The sequence below is a fragment of the Rhinoraja longicauda genome, chromosome 2 (assembly GCF_053455715.1).
Source record: "Rhinoraja longicauda isolate Sanriku21f chromosome 2, sRhiLon1.1, whole genome shotgun sequence".
Taxonomy (NCBI): Eukaryota; Metazoa; Chordata; class Chondrichthyes; order Rajiformes; family Arhynchobatidae; genus Rhinoraja; species Rhinoraja longicauda.
Genome location: NC_135954.1, coordinates 33699430 through 33710279, shown reverse-complemented (window position 1 = coordinate 33710279; position 10850 = coordinate 33699430).

The following is a 10850-nucleotide window of genomic DNA, read 5'->3' as shown; positions in this document are numbered from 1 at the left end:
TTTAGTCCCTGGAGTTATAAAAGTTAACAGTCCTGATGGCCTGTGGGAAGAAACTCCGTCTCATCCTCTCCATTCTCACAGCATGACAGCGGAGGCGTTTGCCTGACCGTAGCACCTGGAACAGTCTGTTGCTGGGGTGGCAGGGGTCCCTCATAATCTTGCTTGCTCTGGATCTGCACCTCCTGATGTATAGGTCCTGCAGGGGGGCGAGTGTAGTTCCCATGGTGCGTTCTGCCGAACACACTACTCTCTGCAGGGCCATCCTGTGCTGGGCAGAGCTGTTCCCAAACCAGACTGCGATGTTGCTGGACAGGATGCTCTCTACAGCCCCAGAGTAGAAGCAATGAAGGATCCTCGGAGACACTCTGAATTTCCTCAGCTGTCTAAGGTGGTAAAGGCGCTGCTTTGCCTTTCCCACCAGTGCGGCAATGTGTGTTGCCCATGTCAGATCCTCTTTGATGTGGACTCCCAAGTATTTAAAACTGCTCACCCTATCCACAGTAGACCCATTTATCTCCAGTGGCGGGTACATCCTTAGATGTTTAGCCCTTCTAAAGTCCACAATCAGCTCCTTAGCTTTTTTGACATTCAAGAGGAGGCTATTGTCCTGACACCAGAGTGCCAGATCAGCCACCTCCTCCCGGTAGGCCTTCTCATCGTTGTCGGAGATCCGGCCCACCACCACAGTGTCATCAGCAAACTTGATGATGGAGTTTGGAGCAGCACAGTGGCGCAGTTGGTGAGTGGCTCGCACATGCTGCCAAAGTCCCAGGTTTAATCCTGACCTCAAGTGCTGTCTGTGTAGTTTGCACATTCTCCCAGTGACTGCGCAGGTTTTCTCTGAGTGCTCTGGCTTCCTACCCCATCCCAAAGACGTGCGGTTTTGCAAGTTAATTGGCTCTATAAATTGCCCCTGGTGTGTTAGGAGTGGATGAGAAAGTGGGATAACATAATATTAGGATGAATAGGTGATTGATGGTGAACGAGGACTCAGTGGGCCGAAGGTTGTGATTCCATGCTGTTTCTCGAAACAGAAACATGCTTATACACACTATTTACCTGCATTAGACATTTCAGTCTATGCCGTTCATATCCAAGTATCCATCCAAATGCTTCTTAAACATTGTAATTGTAGCTGCCTCCACTGCCTCCTCTGACAGCTCATTCCAGATAAGTAGCATTCTCAGTGTGAAAATCTATCCTGTCTTTACTACCCATAATTTTATAAACCTCTGTGCCACTGTGAATAAACCCAGCCTATCCAAGATCTCCTTGTAACTATAGCTCTCCCTTGCAGATCATATCCCAGTGAATCAAAAATGCTACCCCACTCTTCCTGCAGTGCGATGACCAGAACTGTACACAATACTCCAAGTGTGGTCCGACCAATGTTTCATACAACTGCAATGTGATGAGCCAAATCTTTCAGTGCATCTTATCTTATGTTGCCTGGGATCCTGCCTTGAAGCATTTCTGGAGCTGGCTGCGAAGAATGAGGCACACGACAGTGTCACAAGACCAGCTTTGTTTTGCAGTTCATCCTGGGTCATTCGTGAGAAAGTTTCATGGCTGAGATTTGGAACTCAGATCTATCCATATTTTCAGTACTGATGCCAGGTTGGCATGGTATTTGAATAGACTCTCTGACAGAGGGCACCTACCTGATACATGGCACCTGAAAACTGAACTATAAAAAGAGATTTTAGAAGGTGTAATGTTTTATTTTTACTTATAGTTTGTTTTATTTAATTTGTCCCTATATTAAGACATGCGTCTTCAAAATTAGCCTTCAATCAAAATATACAAGGGAAACATCACACATAAATTTATGCACAAGGTTTCTTCAGACAGTTTGTAAAGTATTGACTCCTGCAGCCACAAACATTTCACTTGCACTACACCATCTAGGTCTCTTAAGTAATATTCTCATAGCATCATTATAAGCTACTTGAAGTCTCTGTAAGCTTGCTTTTCTGTAGTTTAACCACAAGTGTGCAGTATAGAGTCGTGTACAATGTGCTCTGAACAGAGACATCTTCATTCCATCTGTACACACACTTAACTTGCGTAAGAGAATGTTTGCTAGTGCATACATCATGCGGCGTTGCCTATAAATATCCTCATCATCTGTCATTTGTTCTGTAATAAAATGTCCAAGATATTTTACCTTATTACAGATACTAAGATTATTATCAGACAATTTAAAATCAGGAAATTTTAGACATTTATCCGCTTTGTTTCTACAGATCATAACAACATTTTTATTGGCATTATATTTGATATCATGTTCTACACCCTACACAGAACATATGTAAGGAGCTGCTGGAGACCAGCACTAGATGGACTAAGGACCACAAGATCATCTGCATACATAATATGGTTCACTAGAGTATTACCAATCATGCACCCAGTATTACAGGCTTTCAATTGCTTGGACAGATCATCAATATAGACATTAAAAAGAACCGGGGACAAAATTCCCCCTTATCTGACACCATTGCTAACCCCAAATGGGGCTGAGACCCTATTGCCCCATTTTACTTGCATAATCACGTGGGCATACCAGTAAGCCAGAACTCTCAATGTATTTGGGCACCCCTCTTTGACTCAATTTAACAAACAACATTCTATAATTAAAAGAGATCAAAGGCTTTGGAAGCATCAATAAAGCACATAAGAACTGATGAGTTTTTACCTCTACATTTGTTTACAATTTCCTTTAAGGCATATATAGGAATATAATTATAATAGCAATATAAATATAATAGGAATTGTGTATGAATGTGAATAATACACAATGTATAAAGGCAATGACAAAGTGATATGAATGAGAATTAAATGTAGCTCTCCAATCACCTGAGGCATTCCAATCTCAGTCATGTCACGCATAAGACTGCAAATTTAAATTCATAGAAGGTACGACGGTGCTTTTTGATATAAAATTGAAAAGTATTGAGAAATGTCTAAATTACACTTAAATGTTGCATGAACAATTCTGTTTCTAATCATTTATCAAAACAGTCTGAATTTTTCTTCAATTTGCCTTCAAGCTGCTTAATTCACATATAAATTCACAATATTAGGAAATGGTTTAGCTATAAAATACAGAAGTTGATAAATGCAAGTTCATCCAAGCACAGTTATCTGTCAAAGAACCAAAATACTAATCAACACATTATACAAAGAAGGATTCAATTACACTGTTATTCATGCCAGGTTTTAAATAACAGTTGAAAATGGCGTAACTCTGGCTTTTGACTGAATTAAATGTTTCTATAGTGCAATAGCCATTTGTTAGATGCCATTGTCTTTATTGATTTTCAGTTATAACTAATCTTGTGTTCTTCCAGATCAGATCATCGCGACAAATATATAACTTTCAATTCAGAAATATATTTCTATTGAACTCAGCATTAAGATATTGCTGATGATCCGATCATAATTACATGCTAGCACAATAAAATATAAATAATACATGCTCTGCAAAGGTCTTGTGCAAAGTTCTTTGTGGATACATATTACGATACAATATGATACAATACGATAGAACTTTATCCCTGGAGGGAAATTGATCTGCCAACAGTCATAAGAAACATAAAATCCATGAAACATGAAATTAAAGTGATGAATGGAAAGGGTTGTGGGATGTGCAAAGATTGTGGAGGGGAGTCAGTCTCAGTCTCAGTAATACTGAGTACCAACAATATTACTAAATATTACCAATCTAATCCAGTGCCAACTTAATTTGGAGCTTTCCCATCACATTTAACTTATTAATTAGTCACTTTTCTTGCTTATATGTGGTTCATTTATAAATTAGCTTCTGTGTTTGTCAGTGACTATACTTCAAAATCTGATTTGGAGCATCTTGAGTTCATAAAAAGTTCAAAAATAGGTTCACATTTTTACTTGTAATTCTTGGCTTCCAGGCAAAAACTATTCTCCATCTACTCGCAATTCTGAAAAATAACGTAAGAAATGAAAACATACGTAGGAAATCCAACTCCTCAGGTGCACCTTATTATTAAATAATATCACTACTGACTTTCCACCTCCACTCCATACCTTTAGTCTAAATCCACATCCCAGAATCCCATAGTGTTTGAAAATCTCTTGATATGTGTTGATATCCAGCACACTATGGCAGAGAATTAGAAAAGTTTGTCAACGAGTGGGTAATTAATTTTCTCTTAAGGTCCCAACATGATGCCCCCCCATGCCCCTCCCGGACCAGAGCTTTGCGGTGTCGGAGCTTCGTAGGCCTGAGCCTGGGTTTCACAGACCGGATCCTCGCAGGTCGTGGTGGACCCTCGCGAGTCGGCGAAGCTTGTGGTCAATGGCCCCTGGGTCTGCGGAGCCCACGGCTGGAGCTTGGGTTGGCGCCACGGAGGCATCCGGAGAGGACCCGGCAGCCTTAGTGGAGAGGTTGATGTGGCGGTCGAGGACGGACACGTGGAAGTGGGGGGACGGCCGTGGGGGAGGGGGAAGAGCAATGGACATTGGTGGAACCGATGTGGGGGGACCGCCGTGAGAAGTGGAAGAGCGGAGAACAAAGGGGGACGTGGTGTACTGGGACCTGGGTTACTTTGTAACTTTATGAGCGACTATTTGCATACCTTGGGTTTGCAAGCAAAGAATTTCACTGTACCTTGCCACATGTGACAATAAAGTATTCTATTCAAATCAAATGCTAGGTTCTCCAACTTTCAGTATCTATCTGTCAATCCCTGCCAGCATTTTAAATAGAACATAGAACAGGAACAGGCCCTTTGCCTGCAATGTCCGTGCTTAACATGCTCTGATGAGATCGTAGAGAATAATTATTATGAGAATAGGATTCAAACAGCACAATGTATACGATATAATACTTAATGGCGGAGTCCCCTATTTTTCCATTTGAGTATTAATAATTTTCTTATTACCTACAGCACCACCATGTGTTCCTGAACAGAAGTGTTTGAATTCAGATTATTAGGGACAATTTTACATGCTCCAGTTTCACAGGGTCTCAAAATGCAGAATTCATCCCTAATGACATTTTTGTCATGAAAATGAAATAACCTACAGCACCACCATGTGTTCCTGAACAGAAGTGTTTGAATTCAGATTATTAATCTGCAGTAGGGACAATTTTACATGCTCCAGTTTCACAGGGTCTCAAAATGCAGAATTCATCCCTAATGACATTTTTGTCATGAAAATGAAATAACATATAGCCATTATTCGCATTAGAAATGACAGTGGTAAATGTGTGTTCCTATTATACTTGAAAATCAGTAAGTAAAGTTGCAACATGACATCCTGATGGTGATAAGGGCTGATCGCTTGGGAAAGTGAAGTCACAGAGTACGTTACCTCAAATCTAGATAGTTGTTTAGGGGTAGCCTTCTCCTGCACTGTAAAATTCTATGATTCTGGTGTCTTCAAGAGAATGAATGCACATTAAGTCCTTGGGGTAGGGCATAAGTGAAAGGTTAAAAATATTAAAAAATATTTGCTTGCAAGCTTTGTAAAAAAGGAGTTGGAAAAGATACCTGCAAAAATAGCAGACATATTTTAAGCATTAATAACTACTGTTTAAAACTGCAATGGGAGTATTTTTTACAGGAAGTGAAGGTCTTACAGGCCTTACGAGTTAGAGATGATGTAATATTTTTTAAAAGATAGATTATCTTAGTGCTTACTTTGTAGCCAACAACTGCCAGTACGCACCTTTAATAAACATATGTGTCACATGGACGGAAAACAAACATAATAATTTTAAACTTGTTAGAGCTGCCCATACTCTGTACTGGTGCGTACCATTACCATAAAAGCATTGGGTTAACTCTTTATGATTAATTTAGAGCTTTTCAATACAAAAGGCAAATATATGGAGTATTGTTACAGTTCTGATTGTCCTAGTACATGAAGGATGAGGGGGCTTTGGAGAGGGTGCAGAAGAGGTTTACCTTGTTGCTTCCTGGATTAGGGGGTATCTGCTATAGGGAGTTGTTGGACAGACTTGGATTGTTTGCTCTGGAATGAGGGTAGATACTCTGAACTATTTTCCCAGGATCAAAAAACCAAATACAAGAGGGCATAGCTTTAAGGTGAGAGGGGCAAAGTTTTTAAAGGAGATATGCTGGGCATGTTTTTACACCGAGTGTGGTGACTGCCTGGAACACACTGTATGAATTGCTCTTGGCATCACGTTCGGCACAGGCATTGTGGGCTGAAGGGCCTGTTCTTGTGTTGTACTGTTCTATGTTCTATTACCAAAGGCCACAAAAGAGAAAAAGAACGAAAGGTCACCTTTACTAAGCCAATATTAAGAATAAAGAAATATGTAGGGTTTTTTGCAGGCATCAGGTAAAAAATATTCCCTCTTCAGTACTCACTCATCTCATTGCATCATAGCTAATATCAAAGCAAACATTACTTGCTGATAAAACAGACCGCTCCAGTCATATTGACAATGACACCCTTATATCTACATTAGCTACTCTCCAGATAATGCAATTATATTCCCAGATACTGCACAGTGGTTCGTATTTCATCAGTCTTCCCCAAACAATATCTTTCAGTCTTTTCCGGACAGTTAGCTTCAGAATTAAATTATCGGAATTAGACCATACTATATTACAGATGTTTAATTCATCTAAACGTAATCATTTATGGGCTGCCAACATTCCCGATGACAATACTTCAAGTACTGAACACAGAGCTTAGATTATGTGGTAACTGGATTAAATACCAACAGATATTCCACGAGACAGAAATGCTCACAGAAGGAGTTTGGGGTTAACGCCGAGAATGCCAGTACAACGATTTAAAGTGAATAGTGCCGCATGGCAAAATGAAAGCCCAGCAGTTGAAGATCTACTCTCTGAGATACAATTAATGCACTTTAATGCACTTTGAACAAGCAGGTCTTACTTGTCCTATTGAGCAACGTAAGGCGGCACAGTGGCACAGCTGGTAGAGCTGTCGCCTCACAGCTCCAGAGACATGGGTTCAATCCTGACCTCAGGTGCTGTCCGTGTGGAGTTTACACATTATCCCTGTGACCACCTGGCTTTCCCTGTAGGTGGACCAGTTTACTCCTACATCCCAAAGATGTGTGGGTTTCTAGGTTAATTGGCTTCTGTAAAATTGCACCGAATGTGTAGGCAGTGGATGACAACTTTGTATAACATAGAACTAGTGTGAACTGGTAATCAATAGTTGGAGTGGACTAGGTGGGTGGAAAGGCCTGTCTGCATGCTGTATCTCTAAACTAAAAAAACTAAAATCTTCATATATCCAGTACCCACACATGCAATTAGAACATAGAACTGTACAGCACAGGAATGGGCCATTCAGCCCACAATGTTTGTGCCGAGCATGATGTCAAGTTAAACTGATCTCACCTGCCTGAAGATATCACAAAAAGCTGGAGTAACTCAGCGGGATAGGCAGCATCTCAGGAGAGAAGGAATGGGTGACGTTTCGGGTGGACCCTTCTTCAGACTGATGTCAGGGGAGGGGACGGGACAAAGAAAGGAAGTAGTTGGAGACAGGAAGACAGTGGGAGAACTGGGAAGGGGGAGGGAAAAGAGAAGTACAGAGGAGCTACCTAAAGTTAGAGAAATCAATGTTCATACCGCTGGGGTGTAAGCTGCCCAAGCGAAATATGAGGTGCTGCTCCAATTTGCGGTGGGCCTTACTATGACAATGGAGGAGGCCCATGACAGAAAGGTCAGACTGGGAGTGGGAGGGGGAGTTGAAGTGCTCACACCGGGAGATCAGGTTTGTTAAGGTTGAGTGAAGGTTTTGAGCGAAACGATCACCGAGCCTGCATTTGGTCTCGCCGATGTAGAGAAGTTGACATCTGGAACAGTGGATACAATAGATGAGGTTGGAGGAGGTGCAGGTGAACATCTGCCTCACCTGGAAAGACTGTTTGGTTCCTTGGATGGAGTCGAGGGGGGAAGTAAAGGGACAGGTGTTGCATCTCCTGCGTTTGCAGGGGAAAGTCCCTGGGGAGGGGGTAGTTTGGGTGGGAAGGGACGAGTGGACCAGGATGTTACGGAGGGAACGGTCTCTGTGGAAAGCAGAAAGGGGAGGAGGTGGGAAGATGTGGCCAGTAGTGGGATCCCGTTGGAGGTGACGGAAATGTTGGAGGATAATTTGTTGTATACGCTGGCTGATGGGGTGGAAGGTGAGGACAAGGATTAATCTGTCCTTGTTACGAACTGGGAGCGGGGGAGCAAGAGTGGAGCTGCGGGATATAGAAGAGGCTCTAGTGAGAGCCTCATCTATAATGGAAGAGGGGAAGCCTCGTTTCCTAAAGAATGAGGATATCTCTGATGCCCTAGTGTGAAACACCTTATCCTGGGCGCAGATGCGGCGTAAACGGAGGAATTGGGAGTAGGGGATAGACTTTTTACAGGAGACAGGGTGGGAAGAAGTGTAGTCAAGCCTGTATGTGTAGTCACCTGCCTGAACATGATCCACGTTCCATGCACGTCCATGTGCCTCTCTGAAAGCCTCTTAAATTCTACTATCGTATCTGTTTCCATCACTACCCCCAGCAATGCATTTCAGGCCCCTACTGCTCTCTGTGTACCCTCTGAATCAGAATACAATTAGAGATGATTACTGCAAAGAGGATTGGTGATGGTGCATGTCATGTAGAGAAGAAAGGCAAGCTAGTCGGGCAGTGCATTTGGGGCAATTGATGATGCCACCGATAAGAAAGATTAATCATCTGTTCTCCTTGGCATTGATGAAAATTTGAAGCCGTACTCCGTTTAATTATTCGTATTATTTATAATTTGTGGGAAGATTTATGTCTAAGTAGATTAATAGAACTATACAGCTGAAATCTTAAATTCATTTAAAACTGTTCAACTAAAGCAAGTTGGTAAATTATAACCAAAACTGTGCTATGCAAAAGAGAGCAGAGTATAATAGTGGAGGGTTATAAATGCAATTAGAAGCCTTTCACCAATGGCATACCACAGGGATGAGCACTGGGCCTTATTGTTTGTTAAATACAGTATACTATGGATTTCGAAGTTGAAAGTAGGAAGGTATGGGTTTATTAATGTCACGTGTACCGAGATACAGTGAAAAACTTTATTTTGCATACTAGCCAAATAGACCAGTTATACCATACATAGATACAATTAGTTCAAACTCAAGTACAATAGTGTAGGGGATGATAAAGAGTGCAGAATCTAGTTCTCATGGTGCTTCTATGTTAGTGTGTATGAGTCACAGGAGACATACTACATTTCCTCAGTCTCCTCAGGTGGAACAGGCGTTGGTGTGCCTTCTTGAATGTCGCATCAATATGGTTGGTCCACAACAGATCATTGGTAATATTAATGCCAAGGACCTTGAAGGTCTCAACCATTTCCACATCTGCACCATTGACGGTAATTGGGGCATATTCTTCACCGTGCTTCCTGAAGTCAATAACTAGCTCCTTCATCTTGCTGCCATAGTGGGAGAGGTTATTGTCCTGACAGCATGTCACAATGTTCTCTATCTCCTTCCTGTACTCCGTCATTGTTCGTGATTCAGCCCACCACAGTACTATACATAAATACAAGTCAAACTCAAGTATAATACATAGAGCAAAGGGGAAGATACCAAGTGGAGAATATAGTGCATCAGTGGTCGGTGCCATCTGCAAACCTGTAGATGTAATTAGAACCAAATTTGGCTGGATAGTCATGTGTAATGATAGTAAGGGACTAAGAATGCAATACGGAACAAATGTATAATTAGTAAGTTTGCAAATGACACAATTAGTATTGTTCTTATATGGTATTGATCAGCAGGTAAGTTGGGCAGAGCAATGACATATAGAGTTTATTTCTAGTTGGTGTAAGATTTATTTTGGGACCAATAAGAGGACACACAAACATTTTTAATGTTTAGGTATAGGTTTATTATTATCGTGTATACTGAGGTACTGTGAAAAAATGTGTCTGATTGATTTCCAAACACCAGATATACACTACATAAATACAAGAAGTCAAACTCAAGTATAATGGATAGAGCAAAGGGGAAGATACCAAGTGGAGAATATAGTGCTTCAGTTCCAAAGACAAAGTCCAATGTCCACATTGTGGTAGAAGCAAATCTGACTATCAACTGATGGTTTCCATTGCATATCCACATGCCAGACCCTTTTATTTTGTTCTCACTCAAAGGCCTCCCTCTACTCCTCTTCCAAGCACCCACTGACCTTCTCACATCAGTTTCTACTCAACAATGTCTCCTTTACCTCCCAACTACCCTATATCATTCCCATTGTCTCCCAACCCTACTCTATCAAACTCCCCTTTAACCCATTCTCCCTCATGCCCCCTCTGTTCCCCATTTAATTTCGGATTAGTCCCATTTCCAGCCTCCTATTTGACCCGCCTCTGTGTGTTTCCCTCATGCCCCTCCACGTCCAATCCATCTCCATCACCAAACCCTACCTCTCTCTCTCTCTCTCTCTCTCTCCCTTCTCCTCCCCTTCACATTCTTTCCAACTCAAAGCCCGTCACCCATCATCTCCAAAGCACTGTACCTTCACTGAAATGCTTCTTTAACCTTACCCTGCTCTCCAAATCTTCCTCATCAGTCCCCTCCCTTCTCTTCTCTCACCCACCCACCCCTCACCCCCTTCTCATACACATCCCTCGTCCCTCCCTTCTCCCACCCAACCCTCACGCCCCCTCCCTTCTCCCACCCAACCCTCACGCCCCCTCCCTTCTCCCACCCAACCCTCATGCCCGCTCCCTCTCATCCCTCAGCCTCCTTCCACCTAATCCTCCCCCCTATCCCATCCCTTATAGACAGTAGGTGCAGGAGTAGTCCATTCGGCC